Source organism: Phyllostomus discolor, chromosome 8, assembly GCF_004126475.2.
Source record: "Phyllostomus discolor isolate MPI-MPIP mPhyDis1 chromosome 8, mPhyDis1.pri.v3, whole genome shotgun sequence".
Classification (NCBI taxonomy): domain Eukaryota; kingdom Metazoa; phylum Chordata; class Mammalia; order Chiroptera; family Phyllostomidae; genus Phyllostomus; species Phyllostomus discolor.
In genome coordinates this window covers 103,211,188-103,234,920 of record NC_040910.2, presented here as the reverse complement: position 1 = coordinate 103,234,920, position 23,733 = coordinate 103,211,188, and the positions used below count along the sequence as shown (strand labels likewise).

The 23,733-nt window shown below is 55.1% G+C and overlaps 1 long non-coding RNA gene across 1 annotated transcript; it reads right to left on the bottom strand.

Annotated features, from left to right (window-relative positions):
* Window positions 1–383: 383 nt before the first annotated feature.
* On the bottom strand, window positions 384–23,323 carry LOC118502322. The gene is made up of 4 exons (XR_004905032.1): window positions 23,165–23,323; window positions 15,970–15,973; window positions 10,762–10,769; window positions 384–394 (listed from the first exon to the last, which is right to left on the bottom strand). It is a non-coding gene; the product is annotated as an uncharacterized LOC118502322 (long non-coding RNA).
* Window positions 23,324–23,733: the final 410 nt, after the last annotated feature.

Sequence of the window (23,733 nt, the reverse complement as noted above, 5' to 3'; positions counted from 1 at the left end):
ACCAGACCAGTGGCTCCTAGATTTGCTGCTCTTTCACCTACAAAAAACAAAACAAAACAAAACAAAAAACACACCCACAAGTGGGAGGACCCCTGGACCTCACCCACCATGTCAAGCCTAGGGTGTGAACGGGGTGTCTTTAGCCACATGCTGAGTTCGTGGTGGTCGGACTGGCCCCAAACTGGGGCTGGGAAAGTGTATATATAAAAGGAACTTTGAGATTTTTGCCCCCAAATCAACCTTGAGCCCAGGGTGGGAGCAAAAGGCCCAGGAGTAAGAAGTGATGGGTGGAGCGTTTCATGGGTGTAGAGACCGTGTGACCGGTCTTGCTACAGGTTATAGGCACAGGCCGTCAAACACGTGTGTTAGAGATCTGAGGTATCCCTGTTTCCTACTATGTGTGTGTGTGTGTGTGTGTGAGAAGCTCTCTGACCCAGCTCATTACGTAAAATTGACCACTATAACCCCTTTTGAGTGCACAGTCCAGTGGCATTAGGTACATTCCCACTGCTGTGCAACCGTCCCGACCACCCACTGCGTCTGTTTCAGGAGGTGGCCCAGCCGTCCCATGAGACCTGTGGTCACCTCTAACAAACAGCAACAGGTGAGGCAGAGCCCTGCAGGTGCAAGCGCTCCGTCTGAACTCCGTGAAACGGGAGTGCACCAGCCAGCGCGCCTGGGAAGGAGGCCTGCGGCTCGGGAGGCAAGTCGGGTGGGAATCCCGCAGGGACTCCCCGTTACACGCAGGTCCCCGAAGCCCCAGTGATTAGGAGGTAGAAGATGACATGCCACAGTGACAGACTGTCTGTCAGCCTGACGGGGCCGGGGACAGGCACGGCCCCGTATTTTATTTTGTCGTCGAGTGGATCAGTAGGTCTGTCATAGAAACCAGGCCTGACAGCTCGCTCAGCGACTCAGCCCTCTTTCCTTCACTCCCGCGGCCCAGCTCCGCCATCTATTAAAACATCCCGGGCTGTCAGGGATATTAAAAGGCTCTGTCACTCCTTCTTAAAACAGTCATAAATACAATCTGGACATGAGCGTTTGGGCAGAAGCCCCAGTGCTGAATGAGAAGAGACAACAGCAGGCAGGCAGGCCTGCCTTTCGTGACAGCCAAGGCTCTGCCCCATTCAAACAGGGAGCCTCGGATGAATCTCCACACACTCTCTCTCTCTCCCTCCCTCTATCTCTCTCTCTCTCTCTCTCTCTATCTCTATCTCTCTATCTCTCTGTCTCATGCAAGAATCAGGGCCACCTCCAACATCTGCTGAGGCCTGGCATTTTGAAACAACTGCTCCTAAGCATAGGGTGTGGCCTTTGTCAGCATGCCCACAAGCCTCAGCTTATCTCTGGTGCCCGGTGCGCCTAAGCGGCACATTCTCCGGATGTCTGCCCATGTGGCCTGCTTCCCAGGCCTCCGCAGGCAGGCGGTGCAGCAGGAGGAGGGGGGAAGGCAAGGTAACAGAGAGAGCCCTAAGTTCTTCCTACAACGGCGGACTTTGCTTCCCGTCCCTCTTCCATCCTCCCGGCACCATGCAGCCTCATGGCTGACCCCTCTTGGGTAAGGAGAGTCTTGCAGGGGCCAGAAGGAGACCTGAGGCTTCCTGGGTGGACAGAACGCAGGCTGGGACTGGTCCTCTTGCCCGTGGAAGGCCTCCCCTCAGCCCTGAATCCCTGACTCTATCCAAACTGTGGAATCTCATATATTTTTTCATCTGGAAACCTCCAGCTCCCAAAGAGGGAGGTCCCTTCCTTTCTACATCTCTGATGAGAACACAGGGCCTCTGGCTGCTTGCTCGGAGCTGGTCCCTCTTTTTAAGAGCATCCTATTTGGGATGGAGGAGGGTTCTCCAGCTTGTAGCCGGGATACTGAGGTCTAGAGCCCAAGGCCAGCCACGGTGCCCCAGCAAGTTCTGGCTCTGAGCTCCGTCTCTGCGTCAGGCTGGCTATTCAGCAAGCGCCTCCTTTGCTGGGATACACCGCAGGCCCAGCCCATGACCTTCCTAGTGGACATCAGAGCAGCACCCAGGACCCTGACATCTTGATCTGGCCTCTCCTCTGCCCACCCAGTGTCATTCCAATGGCTGGAATTGTCCTTTTTCCCAACACAATTCCCTCCTCGGCAACTTTCTCCAAATATTTCACATCGAGAATTGTCAGGCGTTTATGCTCTCTCCCTATGGTATTTGTTAAACTCCGCTTTCCCGCCGTGGGATCCCAGAGGGCAGAGCTAGGCCTGCGGGTCAGAGGGAGACGGGTTTCTCCCCAACACAAGGAAGCCCTTTCTGACAACGGGAGGTGCTCCCCAGGGCGCCGGTGAAAAAGTCACCCTCACTGAAGACCTCAGGCTGACACTGGGTCGATGTCTGGTGGGGACACTGCCCAGGGCGGGGACACTGGCTGGGTGACCCTAAGAGCACTCAGGGTGTCCAGGCGCTGGACACGGCCCAGCAGCTGTTCACCAGCTGCCCTCCATGTGGCCGTCTTGCAGTTTAATCCCAGATGGTCAGACCCCTCACCCTCGAAGGTCAGAGGGCCAGCTGCAGCGTAGTGGGCAAACCCTTCTTGGCCCGGGTAGCCGCCCCCCTCCCTGGGAGTGTCTGTGACCCCACAGGCAGCATGTGGAGAGGAAGTGATGGGAGAGAAATGAAGGTGAGAGGTCCCACTAGCCCCCCCCACCTCCAAGGGTTGAGGAAGAGGAAGAGCGTTCATGCTCCCGCCAGCCCCCCCTCTCCCTGTCCCTGGTTCCCACCACCACCCCCCTTCTGCCATCTCCTCCCGTTTTCACCTGCCTAGAATTCTCCCTCCCTTTTTCACTCTCTTCGTGGTCCCCCCTCCCCCCATCGTCCCTCATCTCCATGGGGATAAAAGGGGAGGTGGAGTGAGCTGCGCCCTGTGTTCGGAGTCGCTCCATAATAGCCCCTTTCTCTGGAGACACAGGGGCTGCCTGTGGAACTAATCTCCCCCTGCCCATCGCTCACAAAGGGCCAGGGAAGCCCCTCCCTCAGCTGGGGCCGCCCTCGGTGACCCCGGCCCATTTCCGGGTGCGCTTCCAGCCCTCGGGGCCTGCAGCTGGGCCTCTCTCATGGGATCCTGCACACAGGCAGGGTCGCCCCGGCTGACCTCCCCCGAGGACAGAGGTCAAGCCCCCTCTGGGGTGTCTGATGTGATTGGAAGGGAGCTGAGGCAGGGGGAGGGGAGGGGCCTGGGGGAGGGGCCCTTCCCTTTTAATGTAAAATTAAAAGACTCCCTGTGCCTTCCCATCTTTGCCTGTCTCTGACTGAGCCGCCTGGGCCTAGGACCCCACCCTGGGGCATCTGGGCATCTTAGACATGGGCTAATTCCTGCCAAAGGGGCTTGGTCAGACCTTACCCTGGGCATCACAGCTATAAAATCCCTGGCATAAATTGGGGGGGGGCGAAACAGTCTTATGCCTGCAGCCAGGCACGCCGGTCCCCACCCCACCCCACCTCCTCCCGTTTGAACTCTGGTGCTTGATCCCTGAGGTCTGCCTTTCTGAGCCTCGATGTGCCCATCCGCAGGTGGGGACGATCACAGCACCGACCTCACAGGCACTGGTGCGGCGAGATCAGGCGCAGGACAAGCTTCCCAGCACAGTGCCCGGGGTTCACCGAGGGCAGGGCGGCTGCGCCTGCGCCAGGCAGGACGGAGTTCTCGGGCCTCGGGAATCAGCTCGTTAACTCGGGCCGCGGCGAGGGGGGGGCTCCATCTCGGACAGTTAAATGCGAAGAAGCCACATCCCCATGGAGAGCGTTTGAGGCGGCGTAGCTGGTGGGAACACAGCCGGGAAGTCGGGACGGGGCTGGGAATCGATCCCAGATCCACGACCGGCCAGCGGGAGACCTCGCTCTTCTCGTGTGTAGCATGGGAGTCCTGACGGTGCCTGCTGCCGGGGGTCGTCATCAAAGGGGTTCGCACACGAAAAGGGGCGAGCTGGCACTCCACCCGCACGAAGTACATGTTAGTTGTGATTATCACTGATGTTATCGCCGGGTCTCTGTGGACCCAGTTTTCCAGAACGGTGCTTGTCCCAAATATTCAAAGCCTTAGTCCCTACAAGTCCCCTCTCTTTTTCCACGTCACAGGGCATGTTCTGATTTCCGGCCAAGAATAATATATGATCACTCTTACTCGCTTGGCTGATGGGAAAAAACCCGCACATTCTGCCCACACGCACAGCAGCTCCAAATGAGAGGCAGGGCTAGCCCAGAGGGGAGGGATTGCCCCGTACAAAACAAGGCCGAGCGAGAGAGAGGAGTTCAGAAAGGTCGGAGGGGGTCAGGCGGGAGCCGCCGGCAGCCCTGCTAACCTGCCCAGCTTATTACCGGAATCATTTTGCGAGATAATTTAATGTTCTCCCTCTGTGGCCCCGTTTGCTCCTGAAGAGAAAAATAAATATAAACAAACAAAGCCAACCCCCCCAACCACCACGTGCTTTATGAGAGCATCGCCGGCTGGTTTATTACTGTGACTGTCCCGGCACGGCCCCTCCATTGGAGCAGGGCGGATGAGTGACGGGCCTCGAACTCCGATGGCTGCTCGGGTTCCCACGGACGTTCCCACTCGGCGCTGACGGGAGGAGCGAGCCAGCCTGGCCGGGGCAGGGGGGCGCGGGGGCTGGAGCGGGGCCGGCCTGCTCAGCGCTGGGGTCGGGAGTGGGGGGCAAGGCGGAGGGGCGGGGTGGGAGGGTGGGACAGAGCCGGCTGGGCGGGGCGGGAAGGTTCCTGTCACCATCTCTACTTTTATGATGAGGCCCAACCTATCGCCTTCCAGGACCTCATTGTCTTCACCTATAAAATAGGGGTTTCAAAAACAAAACTTTTTCCCGTTGCCACTTTTAAGCATGTTATAATGTGCCAGGCGGTGTGCTAAATGCTTTACGTTAGAATGATCTCATTTAATGGATTCCCGTGACCAGTGGGTTTGCTGATTCTAGTTTAATGCCCGTTTAGTAGAAAAGGAAACTCAGGCTCCCAGAAATTCAGCCACTTGCCGGAGGGCACACGGCCTGTGAGCCGGGACGCCGGTTGGCAGCCCGGACTTGTCTGACTCCAGGGCCCCAGCCCCTGACTGCTGGGCTGGGCTGCCTCCTAGCTGGCAACCTGGGGAGACGCAGGTTTGCCCAGAGGTGTGGAAGGGCTCTGATTGGCCGTGAAGAGCTTTTCCAGCGGAGGGCAAAGAAGAGGTTGGGGAGGGATGAACCGCGCCCCCTACCCCGTCCCCAGAGGAAACTGGCAGAGCAGCATCCGGAAGAGGATGGGATTCAGCAACAGGCAGGCCACATCGTAATGACACTCCCTTTGGAAGAGTGTGTTGTACTCGGTTTCAGGTGGCAGTTGTGGCTAGACAATGACAGGGAAGACTCTTCTCACGTCCTGAGTCTTTCCACCGCCATCGAGGGCGTTTTTATTCTGGTCTTGCTGGGCTGTCCTCAGAGGCTCCAAACTGAGCAGGATTCTGATCCAGTCCCATGGGAGCAGATCCTGCTGTTTCCTGCTTCCAAAGGACCCTGGCACCACACGCGGCTGACGACGGCCCTGGGAAGGAGACACCCCGAGGAGAAGCCCGCCCGAGGCTCTGGGAGTTCGGCCACAGGGAGCTGGTGGAATTGGCACGATGGTGCAGAGGTGGCCACCGACTGTGGAGGATGGGAGTAGACCCCCACCCCGCCCCACCCCACCCCACCCCTGCTGCCTTCACTGGCCCAGCCCAGGTTTGCTGGTCAAGAGGGGCAGCCTCAGGCTGAGCTGCTTGGTACTCTGCTCAGGCCCCTGCGTCCTGCTTCCCAGCTCCTCCGCCTCCTCCCCCAGCCCAGCCTGGGCCATGCATTATCCTCGCAAGATTGAGGACCTAATGGAGGCCATCAGCACCCGGGGGAGCCATTCCATCCAGGCTCAGAAAGGAGGGCAGAACAGTGTTAGTTGGCTGCTTTGCCCACCCTGAGAGCGGGGTGTGCTTGAGGGATCCCTGCAGTTGAGGAGGGGCTCAGGGCCCCCTTCTGGGAGAGCTCTGGACAACTTCAGTCCAGGCAACGTGGCAACAATCCCTCTCCCCCTCCACACCTGCGGTCCCTGTGGGGGACGACAGTGACTACCAGCTCTCTTGTACTTTCTGCTTGCTTTGGGAGATCATGCCCCCACCCCCCCGCCCCGCCCCCATCCCTTCCCCACCCCCTTGCCTGACTGCCAGCTGTCCAGCGTTGGAGCCGGCCCTCCACTGTCCATTGTTCCTCAGCTCTCCTCCCACGGTGGCCGGGAGGAGCCCAGGGCAGCCCCTCCCTTCCTGGGGGCTTCAAAGGCTCGGAGGGACTAACCCTTGGCCCTGTGGGGCCTCCCGTGGGGGGGGGGGTGAGGGGCACAGCTGCCTCCAGAGCAGCGCTCAGCAGCTCCCTGGGAGTGAGCAGGACAGGCCAGGAGGTGATCCTGGACATGTAGGAGGTCACTCCCGTGACGGGAGGTCCCGAGCAGAAGGCCTGGGAAAAGCCTGGGGAGGAGTGAGAGGCGGCAAAGGTGATCCGATCGTGAAAACGACACTGCCGCCTCCGAGAGCAGCTATGTGCACTGAACACGTGCAGTGGACCAGGTGCTGTGTGTTCCACGCACGGTGTCGCGTCATCCTCATGGGAGCTGGTTACGGGAGATCCACACTGTACGGATGGAGACCTCAGGCTCAGAGGGGTTAAGTAACTTACCCGGACTCACACGGGGAGGACATGAACCCACACTGGATTTGGATCCGCATCGTTTAACCCTGGAACCTGGCTCCCAACCAGGTGCTGGGCCACTAGAACACGCAGTGAGTGGGAGAACAGAATGGGTCACGGGCACCCAACCCAAAACACTCACCTGACTGCATACCCATCAGCAAAATACGTGTTTCTCGCCATAGAGCATCCAGGGATCCAAGAGGCATTTTTTTTTTTCACTGAGCCCACATAGAAAAGGATCCCCCCCTTCTAGCCCTTCTTCCCCTCTTAAGCTTCTTCATTCTTCTTCCCAGGCTAACCGTCTCTCCTCCGACCATCTGCTCCCAAGATGGCCCACACTGCCCACCTAGCTTCCCCGGGGATGGATGGGTCCAGAACATATCCCTCCCCCAGGTGCTGTAATTTGAGGGGCTGCCCAGCTGGAATAGACCCAGGGCCTCCCCAGGCTGCCCTCCGACACTGTGAGTTAGCTGGCCTCTGCCCTCTGCCCTCTTCTGCCATTAACCCTGTCACCTGCTGGACATCAGCCCCCGGGCCCAGTCTGTCATCCGTGGCCAAAGATGGATGGGGGGCGGCTGGGAAGCATAAGCAGCGACCCTTTAATGAGATCTGGCGGGGGAGGGCTGGGCTCTATGGGACAGCAGCAGGGCTGCATCGGCCATAATGGCCCTTGCTTAGCCCCGGCCCGTTTTCCTTCTGTGAAGGGGAAGGGGGGGAGGAGAAGGTGCAGGACAGCCTGGTAGGGGTGGGGGGGTGTCACAGGGTTCTGCCGTCACCACCCACACCCTCCCTCCCCTTCAGCGGCAAACTAGACCGGCGGGGAGGGGTGTGGGGAGAGATGGGCAGAAGCTGGGGATGACCCCCCCTCTCATTCTTCTTGTCACGGCGACCCCAGCTCCTTGGGAAGAAGCACAGACACAAAGAGTCACTAGGAGACAGGAGAGCAGCTGCGGGACTGGGGCAGCCCCAGGGCAGTCCAGGAGACTTTGTGTCTGCTGCCCGCGTGCGTGCAGAGAACCCAGAGGCAGGGAGCCTTTCTGGGGCGTTGTCTTCAGAGAAAGGGCGGAACGCAGGGGGTGGGGGGAAGAAGCGTTATTGGGTGGCCTCTTGCACATTCCCCCCTTAGTGATTCGTGGACTTTTAGGAGAAAGAGATGCTGGGAAGCCTCCATTCTCACTTCTCAGTGTACAGGTGGGGAAACCGATGCCTTAGGGGAAAGACACCCCCCAAATTAGCAGCGGAGCCAGAGGTAGAATCCAGGATTCTAGAAAACCATGTCCCTGTTCTTAGCATCCACCACACTCCCAGCTTTCTTTTCTCCCCAGGGAGAAAATGCAACAGCAGCTAAAATAATCTGGGCTCCTCTGAAAGGGGCTTGTACTGGCCCAGTCCCCTCTCCCCCAACCACATACAATGCATCATCGCCCTGGGGCAGTCAGTAGCCCTGGGAGCCTGGGCACCTGGGGAGAGGGGGAGGCTGCTTCCAGGGTCATCCTAGTGGGGCCTGGGGAGTGAGTCACTCCCTGAGGACTGGAACGAGGTTGGTTGAACATAGCGCTCTTTGAGTTTGAGGCTTTTTGACGGTTGAATCTTCATTTTCTTCCTGAAGAGTAAAGAGAAGCACGGGGAATACAGCCAATGATATTTTAATAACTCTGTGTGGTGCCAGGTGGGGACGAGACTGATCGGGGGACCGCTTCATCAGTTATATAAATGCCTAACCACACCTGAAGCAAATATAACATAATACTGAATGTCGGCTCTAATCGAAAATAAAAATGACTTTAAAGGCAGAAAGAGGTTTGAGTGCAGAAAAAAAAAAGTCAGGAGAAACACCGAATGGGCACCAAGCAAAGGCCGGCGGCAAGACGGTTTGGCCGAGGGTTTGGCCGCGGGTATTGACGCGGCTGCGGCCGGTCCTCCCCAGGGTCCCTGCGCTGGTGCTGCCTGCGGTGACTCATGGTCCCTCCCTGCCTCCTGACACAGGCTCCGCAGCGGCGTTTGCAGTGTTGTTTCAGGAGGTTCCCCCGGAGGGGGTCAGGAGGCTTGGCTTCTGGTCCTGGTTAGCTGTGGGGCCCTCAGCATCTCCTTTTAAAAATGTTTTTAAATTTATTGATTTTTGAGAGAGAAACACTGATTGGTTGTGCCACTTACTTATGCATTCATTGGCTGGTTCTTTTGTATGTGCCCTGATAGGGAATCGAACCTGCAACTTTGGCACAGCTGGACGACGCTCTAATCAACGGAGCTACGTGTGACCGGGGCTCGCAGCAACTCTTTTCATCTTTCTGGGCCTCAGGTGCCTCATCTTTAACAGGTGATGCTAGTCAGTGGTCCTCACACTTCTTTTGGATAAAAGGACCAGAACGAGTGCCGAGACTCGCTGATGGGCCCCGGCCCCCAGGAGCTCCCGAGACCCCATTGTGCTGATCTCCCAACCTTGCGTTGAGAGGTTTCTGGTCAGTAGCTTGGAACGGGCTTCGGCAGGAGGATTTACGCCACAGGAACTGGCGAAGGCTACACATCAGGACTTCTCCACTCCCACCCCAGCGAGAAGTGCGAATCGACCGTTAAAACTTCCACCAGCACCCCGCTGCCCAGGCTCCAACCTTGTACAAGAACACAGCACCGCTTTGGCTGACGCCGGAGTGCCCCCTCCTCGCCACGCTTTGGCCAAATCCAGGACTTGCGACCTGTCAGACCAGAAGCAGCCTGAGGGCCACTGCAGATCTAAATGCTGCGAGTCTCAGTGACAGGCCATGGAAGTGATGCGGGTGGGAGGATGAAGGCTAACAGAGAGCCCTGGCTCGTGTAGCTCAGTTGGTTGGGCGTCGTCCTGCAAAGCAGAAGGTCACCAGCTTGATTCCCAGTCAGGGTACCTGCCTGAGTTGTGGGTTCGATCCTGGGTTAGAGCGTGTCCGAGAACCACGCTATTGATGTTTCTCTCTCACATAGATGTTTTTCTTCCTCCCTCCCTTCCCCTCTCTCTAAAGATAAATAGAATCTTTTATTTTAATTTTTTGTTAAAGATTTTATTTATTTGTAGAGAGAGGGGAAGGGAGGGAGAAGGAGGGAGAGAAACATTGATGTGCAAGATCCATGGATTGGTTGCCTCTGGCTCACCCCCTACCGGGGACCTGGCCCACAACCCAGGCCTGTGCCCTGACTGGGGATCGAATCTGCGACCTTTTGGTTAGCAGGCCAGCACTCAATCCACTGAGCTACACCAGCCAGGGCTAAATAAAATCTTTTTTTAAAAAAGAATAATAAAGAGGCTTGCATTTTACAACTACATTTGGCTAATGAAGACTTGCCTGTGTGGGCTAGTTGGCTTTGAGAAGACGGGAAGCAATTCCAGGAGTCACTGGACCCTGAAGTCCCAAGGCCTTGAGGTGGCTTCTGAAAGCAGGGACCCTCGGGAGAGGTCTTGCCCCAGGAGGCCCCTCCCTGGGTGGCAGGAAGATGGACTCGCTTTAAGGGAGGGCACGCCATCCATCTCCTCTGGCCTCCCCTCCCCAAAACTGTCCCCTGACCTCCTGGGTGAAGGGAAGGGATGTCCTCTTGGGTCCATTCAGACACAGACAGAGCTGGAGCCGTGCATCTGGGGGAAGCCCGGTGAGCTTATCAGTCTATGGTGAGGACAGTCCCAACCAGGAGAGCTGCAGACCGGACATGAAACGCAGGGCTCCCCCTTAGTTCCAGAAGCCCCTGACCTTGACAGTTTTTTATTTCAGTACCATTTTGTGGGATGGGGCTGCTACACTGGGGTTAAAATCATATTCATTTTAACTTTGGTCTTTTCAATGCAAAAAATACAGGGTGGCCACCAGGGACCATAACCTCATTCCGCGTGCAGGGAAAGGTCCAGTCAACACCAACTGTCACTCCCACATTCGCCTAGTCACTGCGAAGGGCACGGAAGTCAGCGTTCCCAGAGCTTGCTTTCTTGCAGGCCTCCTAGAATCAGCCAGGCTGATCTGTTCTTGCAGGGGTGGGAGTCGGGGCGCAGCAAGCAAAAGGAAAGGAAATCTAACATTTGTAGCTGAAAGAATCCTGGCATTTACTTCAGTGGTTTCTAAATCTGCCAGTCACCAGAATTACCCGGGAAGATTTAACAAGTGCTATTTCTTGCCCCTGCCCTTAGCCTTACTGATTTAGAAGTCTCCGATGGAGGAGGGGTCCTGCTGTTGGGGAACCATGAAATTCCCTCTCCTGTACGGATGGTGCCCGTGGTGGAGACAGAGCTACACTCGGGGTTGACCGTTGATGAGGCTTTGTCCTCTTTCCATTTCTGAAGGCAATTCCCTCCTTCTTCCTTAGTAAACACAGAAAGATTTTGAAAGCGCTTGCTTCCCTGCCACTGACCTATATATCTCTGCCACAATGCTAGCCCTCTCCTCTGGACGACTTTACCAATCATTTTCTGAGTTTGTCCGCGCACTGAACGTTCTGAGTTTGTTTCTTCGTTCCACAAAGGTTCCTTTCGCGCTTACTACGAGCCATGTCCTATGTTAGGCGCTGGGGAGACAGCAGTCAGCTAAATGGATGTACGTGATCCTTAGCCTCTGGGCTTCCAGACTGTGTGGGCGTCAGAACCAAACCAGCAACACTGGGATGCTGGGATAGGGGAGATGGTGGGGTAGGGGGCAAGGCGTGAGGGATAGAGTCCTGAAGAAGTGGGGGGGGGGGGGCTGTGGCCTTAGAATAGTCTAGAAAGAGAGATGAAAGGGTGGGGAGCGTAGTTCCTGGTAGCGAGAACAGCATATGTGGGGCTGAAGGTAAGACCGCAAAGCCAGCCTCCGTGAGACGGGTGAACACCCATACAGCCCGGCATTGTGCCTCTGGAACCTTCCTGTCATTTCCGAGGCCCTTCCCAGAAAACCCTCTGAGCTCCTCCATGACTCTCTGGGCTCCAGGGAGCCAGGAGCAAGACAAAGAACTTTTGTCTGATCAGCTGAGCTGGAATGAGAGAGTGACCCCCGGGTTTCTTATTTATGCATCCAGCCCGGAGCTTGCTTTTGCCAGAGCGGGCCTGTGTTACACACTCGCGGTCCGCTATGCATTTCACAATAATTCCACAATGTCTATCTGGCGTTTTATTTCTGCCTAACTTCCCTTTCGGCTTTCTTTTTAAAAGCCTTGTCTCTTTGCTCTTTTTTTTTTTTCCTTATCTCTTCTCTGAAGTGGAACATGTCGAGAAGATGTGGGTTTCGGGGAAATCTGCCATCCCCAGGGTCCTTCTCCAATGAAATGCAGGTCAGACTGAGATTTGGAGTTGAAAGCTGATTAGTCTAAATGCCCACATTTTAGAGAGTCGAACCAATCTGCCCATCAAGGCTGCTGATCCCATCCCATCTTAGTTGCTGCTGAGGGGCGGGGGCGGGGGTTGGGGGGAGGGGAGGAGAGGATGGGGCCGAGTCAGCACCACACAGAGATGGGCCAGGCAGCAGGGAATCTCTGCACAGTGGCTCCTGGAGGGGAGGGCGGGGGGGGCGGGGGGGCAGATGCCAAGAGGCTCATGGGAGCCATGCCAACAGCTGGGCCCGCCTGAGTCCCTGACTAAACCAACTAACCCTTCCCTAGCCGGTCAGGGTGAGGGGCCAGGGCCCCTTATTCCTCCCCGTGATCCCAAGCGAAGCAATAGGAGCCGCAAAGGAATTCGCCGGTCAAAGCTAGTTTGGTGGGTAGGAGCGGGGAGGTCAGGAAGAGGCGGGCGGGGGGGGGGGGGGGGGGGGGGGGCGAGTTTGCTTGCCTCGGCCCCTGGGAGCTGAGCCAGCTAGGGCAGGGAAGAAGCGTTGCCTTGGCATTCTCCCGCAGTTACCAGGCCTCCTGCCTGCCAGACTGCTGGTGTGTAGAGCCCAGCCCCCTCCCCAAAGAGCCCCTGAGAGGGGCCAGGAGTGGGGGGAAGGCCACCCGTGGCCTTGTGAGGCTGAAGCACAAGCTCCTTCCTCAGCTGCCAGGGAAGAATTTAATTACCAATTAAAGCCCCCTCCATCTGTTTCGGGCCTGCCAGAGAGCTCTCTCTACCCTTTAATTACATCTCTGACAACAATTTAACTCAATTAGCTGGTAAACACAGCAGAATGCAGGCAACCCAGGGCACCCTCTTGTCCCTGCCATCTGTCTGTCTGTCTGTCTCCCCACTCGCTCCCAGTCTGTCTGTCCTGCCCCTGTTCCCCATCCCGTTCTGACCTCCCCCCTCATTTCCCTCTCTGCCTTCTGTCTGTCTCCTCCAGCACCTCTGGTCCGTCCCACACCAGCTGGGTGCCCCCACCCCCCAATCGCTGTCATTCCATTTTCTGTCTGTCCATCCTTATCTGCCGTCTGTCTGTTCCTTTTCCCTTCTGGAGTGTTCCGTCCATTCTGGCTGTCTCTCTTCTGCAGGCCACTCTCTGGGGGTCCTTCTTTTCCTTTCCCTTCCCTTCACCGGTCTCCCCTCTCCTTCTTCGCATCCCTCCTTCCTTTAACCACGTCCGTCCCTTTCAACGTCTCTTCTTTGATCTTCCCTCCCGGTTTGCTTCCCTGACCCTCACCAGCTCCTTTTGTTCTGTCCAGTTAGCACAGGCAGACGGCAGCCTCAGGAGTGACACTTGCTGTATTTTGAGCACTCACTTTGCCCATGACTGGCTAAGAGCTTTGTGGATAGTATTTTATTGCATCCTCACAAAAGTTCCGTGAGGTGGGTAGTGTTAATCTCATTTTACAAATGGAATCATTGACTTGGAGAGATTTCGCAAACTGCCCAGCGTCACACAGCTTGCAACAGATAGAACTAGGGTTCAAACCCAGGTGTGTGTACCCAGTGCTGAGTGTGAGAGATGGCCTGGGTGAGGGAGCGGCTTTGTAGTCCCCGAGAGGGTCTGAACGTGCGGGGACAGCTCCTGTGTGGCTGAGAGGAAGAGCAAAGCAGTGGGTTCCCAGGGAACACTGAGTGAAAATTCGGGATGATTTCTGAGGCTCCAGCCTCACCAGTTCTGCTGGCGAGAGCCTTCCTTCCGGATTCTAGTTTGCCACAGTATGGACCAAGTTTCTCAGTCCCCTGGGAAAGTAAAACATTTCCAGGACCCCAAGGAGTAGGGCAGAAGGAGGGAGAGAGAGAAGGAGGCTGTAATTACCCTAGCAACCCTCTGCTGGAATGAGGCTGGGGCAGAGGGCGGGGGAGAAGGGCAGCCTGATCCGTCTTGTGGACAGGCGGGGACGTGATGGAGACCCCAGGTCAGCCAGGTAGTCACATGGCGGCGGCTCAGGCAGACCCCGGCCAGATAAAACTCATCTGCTTTCTCCCCCTATCCTTCCTCGGCGGACTAATCATTCTTCTTGTGATTAAAACAGAAAAGAATTTCGGGAGTCGTGGGGGGGGCGGTGATTACAGCGGGAAACAGGGGCCTATTTCTTATCTGTGTTTCCTACTTTCCTTTGGTTTTAAGATTTGCAGGCCATCCTCAGGGGTTCACTTGAGCCCGAGAACTCACATATACCACCGATGGACACCACTCCCGCTCTTGGCTCCCTTGAGCAGAAGTGCTGGGGGCCCCACTAAATACCTCAAATGTGGGGACTGTGCTCAGAAAGCAAGTGTGGACTGTGGGTTTAAATCAGCCTGGAGAGGGAGACTGGTACTTCACCTAGAATTTTCTTTTCTTGTCTTTTTTTTTAGACCCCCTCCCTCTCACATCCCCAACTAGGGACCTGGCCTACGACCCAGGCACGTGCCCTGACCAGGAATCAAACCGGCGACCTTTCAGTTTGCCAGCTGGCACTCAATCCACTGTGCCACGCCCACCAGGGCCACCTAGCATTTTCGCCATTACAGATCTCTCAGGGGACACCCCAGCCTGCAGGCAGATAATGGGAAGTTCTCCACAGAGGCCCCCAAGGGACAGATGGGAGGCTGGAAAAGAGGCCCGGCCAGAGAAGCAGGGAGAACTCAGAATGCGGCGGCCCTTCGTCTGGCTTCCCCAGCCCTCATGCAAGTGCTAGGTTTGCGGGCGGTTCCGTAAACATGATGTAACGAAGACCACAGATCAACGAGGTTGGGACATTTGCTATTGTTGCATTTTTTTCCCTAAACAGACCCATGATTACCTAGAGTTTTGGAGTTCAAGGGACCAGGAGGTTTACCTAACCTGGAGTCCTTTCTGCTGCAAGAATTCTTATTACAGTAGCCTTAATAATATCCTTCTTTGAATAACTCCAGTGACACGGAACTCACTGCCTTACTCGGTAACTCCTTTCCATTTCCAGACTGTTTAGAAAATTCTTTCTCATACTAAGTCCCCCTGTAATTCCCATCTCGCTGTCCTATTTTCACCTTGCGAAGCAATGGGCACTACTGGTCCAAATACTGTAGAAGGCAGCCAGCAGGAACCCTTGCAAATTAAGCGTTCTTCGTTTCTTCAGTTATTCCTCAAATGCTCTTATTTCAAAATGTCTTTCTCTTCCTTCTCTGTGTCCCTTTTTTTTTTATCAGGAATGCTCTTCTTTGTAAATACTGCCCCAGGCCTAAATCGAATGCTCTAGATTAAGTCCAATGGGCACAAGACAGAGAAAGCATATCTCCCCCCTTGTTCTGGAGACTGTATTTTTATTAACGCAGCTCTGACTATGTGATTTTGTTAATGGCAGCCACAGATCATAGTGGTTTTTACGTCATTAGCATATGGAGGTTGCAGTCAGCTAAACGTACAGTTTGGGGTGCATGCCACCCTTAGGCCACACCTTTCTCATCTCTACTGAGTTAATAATTTTGGCGATAAGTATCAAACATGTCATTGAACCCTTTTAAATTCCATCTAACTCAAATCAAATAACCATTTGGAGCATGATCATGAGCCAGTGTCCCCATCCTGCCTCGGTCTTAGATCCTGTTCCCCACCACGGTAACCAGCTCTGTGTCATCCCCAGGCGTGATGAGTTCATCTTCCGTGTCTTCATCCGATCCCCAGCGAAGTGTTGAAGAGCATCACACCTTCTGAGGGGATTATTTTGGAAAAAAAAATCTATGTCTGACTGTCTCTCTCCTTCAAAGGGAGGCTGTAGTGTTTTTCTCTTTGATAACTTAAAATTTTTTTTTTTCCTTGAGAGGGAGGTTTGTTGGTCCATTTGCTCAGCATTCACTGGTTGCCCTGACCCAAGATTGAACCCACAACCTTGGCGTTGAGGAGGACAACGCTCTAACCAACCGAGCTACCCAGCCGGGGCTCTTCGGTAACATTTCATTTGGATTTCAAATTTACAGAAACGTATCTAAAATAGCACCAAGAACTTCCGTGTTCTCTCTACTCAGATTCATCCACTGTTTACATCTGCTTCCATTTGCTTTATCCTGCTCTATTCACGTGTTTACACAGGCATATGTTTTCCGAAGTTTTTGAGATTAAGTTAGAGACATGGTGTCCCTTTACCCCTAAGTATGTTAGTATGTACTTCCTAAGAACAAAGGCATTCTCTGACACAAACAACCTCAGTGTAATTAGCAAAATCCAGAAATTTAACATTGCTGCAAGACTACCATGTAATTCACAGTCCACGGTCAAATTCCATCAGCTTCCCCGGTAATGTCCTGTATGGCTCTCCCCACCTCCACCCCTGCCACCCAGCCCGGGGCCAGCCCGGGTCGCACTGTGTTCAGTTCTCATGCTCTGCAGCGGGAGGCCGTGGTTTCAGCTCAACATTTTGCTCAAAGCAACTTGGAAATTTTTTGAAAAGTGCCAACTTAAGAAAACAGTCAGACCACCACACCTTCCAAGGACAAAGAACTGGTATCTCTGAGGACAGCGAAACGAATGTGCTGCAGACTATGAAGGCAATTCCCCAGAAGGCTTCACAAATGTTTTAAGCAATGGAAGCATCTGGAAGCAATGACTAGGAGTCATCCCTGGTGAGATGATTTTGGAGGGAAGGTCCTCAAAGACAGGAATGACTCCTAGCGCATTTGCTTATAAATTCGCCTCATCACTTGATAGTCAAACTACACACTGAAAGTATTGGGCTGCTGGAGCTGAGCCCCAGGTTTAGCCCCCCAAAAGGGCTATTTGTATCTGCCATAAGATGAACCCTTAACCTCTAAGATCAGTCATGGGGGATATAGGTGGACAAACAAAGATGAACTGGGTAATCGATTCCCAACTACTCAGAACATGCATCAGGCTGATGGAGGAGGGTTAACCTTGACTTCCCAACTGTACTCGCTCCACAGTGGACACTCAATAAAAGTGAAAGCACATCAACAAGCACGTAGCAGCAGGCTGGATGGCCAACTGCTAAACTGAGGCAGCTTGGGCTCCAATGAGAACTCAAGTTAACGATGACCAGCATTTCTGTAGGTTTCCTTCCCAGCACCCAAGTTCAAAGCCTTAGAACTTAATGCTTAATCGTTGTTTCTCTCCATCTCTCCCTAATATCCAGTCAAACTTTTTCGCACTTCTCACATTCCTTCTTTTCTCTTCATTCTGGTCCAGGGCCTGCTTCACTGGTCCCCTGGTCTCCAGTCTTTCTCCTGTCACTTCATGCTACAGACTGCCACTAGGGTCATCCACACACATCTGTATCCACAGTTCAATACCCTCCTCGTTTCCAGCCGGACTCCTTCATCCATGAGCAAGCCATCTTCTTAGTCTTTGCTCTTGACACCCATTCCCGTTTCCACTCCACTCCAACCCTTGCTTCCTTAGAGACCTTGTCTCCTGGTCTCCATGGCTCCGGGTCCTGCAGCCCTCCCCTCTGAGCTGTGTGTTTGCACTTGGCATCTGTACCACTGATATGGTGCTTGGCGTATGACCCTTTAGATGATTCGTAATTTTAGTGTATCTACTCTTTCTCCTACGAATATGGTCCCATCTTTTTTTTTTATCTTCACCCAAGAACATTCCTTCATTGCTTTTAGAGAGAGAGGAGGGGAAAGAGGAAAGGAGAGAGAGAAACATCAGTTGAAGAGAGAAGCACTAATTGGTTGCCTCTAGTATGCTCCTGAGCCAGGGATCAAACCAGCAACCTAGACACATGCCCCAACTGGGAATCGAACCTGCAACCTTTTAGCTACGGGATGATGCTCCAACCAGCTGAGCCACACTATCTCTTCCTATCTTATATTTAATGTAACACCGTTGATATAGTTGGAACGCAATGAACGTTCAGTGCTGGGGATCATAGAAGTTGTTTGTAAAGGGTCTATAACCAAATAATAAATACAGCCAATGCCCTGGCTGGCGTAGCTCAGTGGATTGAGCACGAGCCTGAGAACCAAAGGTTTGCCAGATCGATTCCCAGTGAGGGTACATGCTTGCATTGTGGGCCAGGTCCCCAGATGGGGGCATGTGAGAGGCAACCACACATTGATGTTTCTCTCCCTCTCTTGCTCCTTCCCTTCCCCTTTCTCTAAAAAATAAATAAATAAAATCTTTTAAATTAAATAAATAAAAACAGCCAACATGTATTGCACCCATAATAACGACCAGACACAGTGCTATGCACTTTATGTGGAGTCTTGCATGTATCCCTCCCACAGCCCAGCGACCTAGGGACCAGGATAATCTCCACGTCACTGGGGAGCAAACTGCGGCTCAGAGAAGCTGACTAATTTTCCCATGGTCATCCAGCCGGTAAGCAGCAAAACCAGGATTCGACCCAGATGGTCTGATTCAGAGTCCCTGCTCTTAGCCACCACACACATAAAAAAAGATAATCCCACCGCCAAGGCTTCAAATAATAACAATCGTGATGCTGATGATAATGAAAATCTTCCAAAGAAAGGGAGACTTTGATCTGCTTGAGCAGCTCCTGCACTGTCTAATAACTTCACCCTTGCAAAGCTCTTTAGAAGCACGCCTTCAGTCCTTCCTTGCACAGGAAAATGAAATAGGCTGCAAAGTCACATTAGAATGCGGCCTGGGCTTGAGAGGGCTCCACTCTTCTTTTGGTGTTGTGTTTTGTCAAAGGATGGAAAAGAGCAAGCCTCTGCCCTCGGATCAGTCCAAGTTTACAGGCCCCCTCCTGGGTTTCAGAATCTCAGGCCTGCGAGAAATCTGCACTTTGCAGCTTCCACCCCACATTCCTAGTGGGCGGGGCTGAGGAGGATTTGGTGAGGAGGGTTTCCATAATTCAGGTCAAGTTTGGGGTTCCGATGGGGCTCCCAGTTCTCCCATGACCCCGGAAAAGAAGGGAAAGAGCATGGGAAGCATTGGATGCGTTCAGGCTGTGTCCACAGCAGACATGCATCCAGGCAGACCCTATCACATCAGCTGATGTCGCCGGGAGAGGAGGGGAAGAGGCAGGAGAGAAACAATGGGAGAAGAGACAAAGAGAAAGGGGGCAAGATGGAGCCAAAAGGGAAGATGGGAAAGATGGCAGAGGGAGGGGGTGAGAGCGAAATCAAGACAATTGTGGAGAAAAGGAAGAAACAGGGAGACTTCGAAGCCATAGTCTCCTGCTCACCTCCCCTCTCGCATCCCTAACCCCTCGGGCGAAATCTTCTTTGCGCTCCTTGTAACCCAGAGGGGACATGCACCCCTGTTCTCCGCCCTCTGGTGCTGTCTCGGGGCCCATAGGTTGCAAACTGGGGAGACATGTAAACAGTGTGTGCAATTTTCCTTCGGTTTCCCCAGGAGTTGCCAGTTTCCTAGGGCCATTCCTTTCCTTGCAGCCCTCAGGAGTACCCTCCCCACAGACCCCAGCCCGGCTCCAGCGGCCCCCGCCCCCTCCTCCATTCCCCCAGCCCTCCGGAGGGGCTTGCGTCTCCCTGATGCGCTCCGGTCTCTGTCTGAGCCATCCATCAAGGGTGGCAGGCTGAGGGAAACATGAAAAAGAGCCTATTTGGCTATTAACATCCCCTCCCGCTTTGTTGTCTCTCTCCTCCCCACTCCCCGTCCAGCCCCCCACCCCACCCCTCCCTTTCCCCTTTTGCAGGAGACAAAACCAGACTGACAAGCTGAAGACTCAAACATTAATCAAACTGCGCTCCGGAACAACCTTTCCCTCGCATTAATAAATACATTTGCGGCCCCTCATTGGACAGTTGGCCTAATTTGTTTCTTTTTTGCGGGGTGGGGGAGCAGCCGCGCCCGCGCCCCCCGGCTCCCAGCAGCCGGGTGCAAGGCAGATGTTCCGTCGCGGACGCGATGCTGCGCTGAGCCGCGCGCCCCGGAGGCCGCGGTTGCCATGGCGACGGCCGGGCCGCCTGCTGTCGCGGAGCACGCTGTCTCGCCCGCTCAGTGATTACCTCCATCTCCTCAGCGTTCGCCATATGGCCCTGATTCTAATCAGATGCCCTCCCCTCCCCCCTCTCTGAGGCCCGTGGAGCCCACTCTCCTCTGCCCAGCCGACTACCCTCCGGCTCCCACATCCTTGGGACTCATTAAGAACTGCCCGTGCATCCCTGATGGTGCTGAGGCAAAATGAGGGGGAGACAGGCCCTGTATTCCTGCGTTTAGGAATGACCAGCCCCGGTTGTGCACCTGAGCCCACCTTTGGTAGTACCGGACCCCGGGGGTCCAGCTCCCAGTACTGCCCCCGGAGGACTACCCCTCCGCCCTCCTTCTTGGTTACATTGAGGCAGGTCACCTGAGGTCCCTGAGGTCAGGTGATCCTAGCTCCCCCTCCACCTGGGCAGGAGTCTTCCATTCGGACTGTGGAAGTTCTAGGAATGGTTCCTCCTGCGCAGATGGAGGTATGGAGGGTTTCTGGAATGAACGGAGCATCGGTCCAAGCTCTGTCCCAGAGGTTCTCAGATTAAGGGAGGAAAGCAGCGGCACAGGCCTGGTACGCAAATGACGCAGGCCTGACCCGAGGGAGGCCCCTGGTCACTTTCACACGCTCAGCAGGCTTACCATGCTCCCAAGCCCAGGGTGACTCGTTTACAGGTGGTCTTAGGTGACTACAGTGGGCAGCCTGGCAAGAGACGATGCACTGTGTCCCTTCTCCAGCCTTGGCAGTGGGCAAGGGTGGTAGTGAGGTATTTTGGGGGGTGGGGGTGGGGCAGGAAAGAGGGTCCTTTCCCTGAGACTTTGAGTCTTCATTGCAAGATCCCAAACAGGACTCCCCTTCCAACCATTCCTGGCTCCAGGAGAAACAGGGTCATAACAGAGGCCACCGGCAAAAGAGGACAAGGGACTGGGGTGAGGCTAGCACGGAAGCAGCCCAGAGCAGAAGGGGCAGGCGAACAAGACTCGGGCGATTCCACATTCCAGGCAGGAGTCACAGGCCAGGATGTTGGAGGCGGTGGGAGCAAAACGTTTCCAGGAAGGGGCGCCCTCGGAGTGATGGGAAGTGGGAAGGTTTGCTTCAACATGCCCACAGCATCCTGAGTGCCAGCTTCCTCCCCGAGTTTGCCTGCAAAGCCCTGAGCAGTATCAGCGAATGGGAAGAAATGCTGCTATTCAGCGATCTCTCTCCCGAGTCTACTAAGAATCTTCCTGTCAGGGCTGCAGGGGCCTTTCGGGATCTACACCAATCATTTTACAGATGGGGAAACGGACCCAGAGAGGGACCAGAACTGGCCCTAGAGCCACAGAATAGTGGAACCGGCTCTGCTTTCTGCTCCGGTGACTGCGAGTGCCCTTCCCTTCCCTCTGTCAGAGGCCCTGCGTGGCTGGGAAACTCCGATTTCCAAGAGGCCCAGGCAGAATCCCAAAAATCTCAGGCCTTTCCCAGCCTGTCGTCACCCTGTCTCTGGAAGGCCTGTCGCCTGAAGGCAGCTGCACTGAAGTGACAGCTCCCCTCGACCAGCCCAGGGCCTCTCTGGGGTGGTGGGTGGGGAGGGAGCTTTTGTGGGGCCTCCTTCCACCCATTGTCTGCAGCTCTGTCTTTGTCTGTCTGTCACTCAGACGTGAACCGCTGTGGGGAAAGGTCAGGCTGGTTGGTGGAAAGGAGAAAGGCCTGTCCCTGGCAGTGAGGGGTGGGGGAGAAGGCAGGGAGGGAGGCGGGGGTGGGGTGAAGGGGTGAGGGGCAGACCACAGCTCCTCACCGGCCCCCCCCCCCCACCACCTCCCACCCTGCAACTCCTAAGCTCCCCTCGGGAATTCCAGGCTTTGCTCACTTTAAGACCAGGACAGCAACGGTCCACAAAGACCCTTCTTTCTCTTCTTGCCCAGTGAGATGCTGGGTCCCCATTTTGGAGATCTACTCCCTACCCTGCCCTGCCTGGAAGAAGGGGCTTCCAAGAGGTCTAACTCAAACCTACAAGGAAAGGGGTTCCATTGTGCCCCGTTTCACACAACCGCCTCTTGACTTCACTCCCGTGTTTGCGTGTCTTCCTGCCGCAGCCCCTCATCAGATTCCCCAGGCTCCCCCAACCCCCCGCCGCGTGCCCCCACACAGATCCTCCCCCGAGAGCCCCTGTTTGCAGGCTGCCCAGCTCCGGCTGTGCACTGCCACCGCTCCCCAGATTGTGCGGTTTCCAGTCTCCCCCCGCTCCCCCTGCACACGGATCTTCCTTCCCGGCTTCCGCTGTTTTCAGGCTTCTCGCTCTCTCTGCCCCCCTGTACACGAACTGTCTCCCCAGTTCCTGCTGTTTCCAGGTTCCCCTATGTTTCCCCGGTACACAGATCGGCCTCCCTGGGTTCGACAGTTTCCAGAACCCCCTTGTTCTCTCACTAGGCAATTCCAGCTCCCCAGATTCAGCTGTTTTCAGGCTCCCCTCATTTGCCCTGTACACGGATACCTCTCCCAGGTTCTGCTGTTTCCAGGCTCCTCTCTTTCCCTTGTACACGGATCAGCTTCTAGCTTATGTTGATCCCAGCTGCCTAAGGGATTCGGTGGTTTTAGGGAGAGTGGAAGGAAGAAGTGAGTCAGAAAAAGGAGGAGGAGGAGAAAGCATGTCATCGGGGAAGCTTCTCACTTCTCTCGCAACCCCGAGCTCTCGGCAGCTTGCGCAGGGCAGGTTTGGACTATGCCAATTGGTCCCTTGAGCCCACCCGCCCTGGGACACTCCAGTTCCCCACTCCTCGCTGCTGCCCAGGGTCTGAGCTTTAGGCTGAGAATCCTCTGGAAAGCTCCACTTTCGATGTGCTTGGGCATGGGCACTTGGGGGGCAGGCAAGAGCTTCCCCAGGCCCTGGGCCCTTTCTCAGCCGGGCCTCCTGGTCTCTCCCTGCTGTCCCCTCCTTTCCTTCCAGCCCCTCGTTTGTCTCCGCCCCACCTGCTGCAACCTTAGCGCCTCTCCGTGTATCCAGGCAGAACTTAAGCGAGACTCCACGCACACCCCCACAAGAACAAAGGGGGTACAGAACTAGAGACCCTACACTTTTTTGCCCAATTTTTCAGGATGAAGTATTAATCTCAGGTCCTGGAAATTAATTGTGCCTGAACTTCCATCCTGGCGTGCTTCTCCAGCCTGGGAAAACACGGCTTTCATCCTTTTTACATAAAAGCAGCCTCCCTGCATCCTGATCCTCCTTTGGGGGGGAGAGCGCAAGAGGGGGTGCAGTGTTCCGTCACGTTTCACACTGGCAGGGGCGTCCAACCCGCGGCCCATGGGCCACACGCAGCCCAGGATGGCAATGGATGCGGCCCAACACAAGATCATAAATTTACTTAAAACCTTTATTTTTGCTCACCAGTTGTCATTAGTGTGTGTGTATTTAGTGTGTGGCCCAAGACAACTCTTCTTCTTCCAGCGTGGCCCAGGGATGCCAACAGACTGAATGCCCCAGGTTACCTTCTCCGATTCCTTTCAGTGTTGCCCTCACAGGCTCTGCTGGAGTCTGGGCAAGTGTGTCTGATTCCCCGTCGCCTTCCTCCACCCCTCCACCCCCTTAGCCTCACCCCAGCCATTTGGTCAGGCAGGGGGCGCCAGGCTGCTGGCCCCAGGACCCTGTCCCGACCAAGAACAGACCTCCTTCAAAGGGAAGCCCCCTCCTCTGTTCAGACGTCACTGCTTCTGCTCCCTGCTTTAGTCTCCCCACCTGTCAAGTGGAGGTGACGGTGCCTGCCCACCGCCTGCCCACCTCACCGCGGCAGGGAGTACAAATACAGTTACCTGTGTGGAGGGGAGACTGCTTTTGCAGAGCTTGA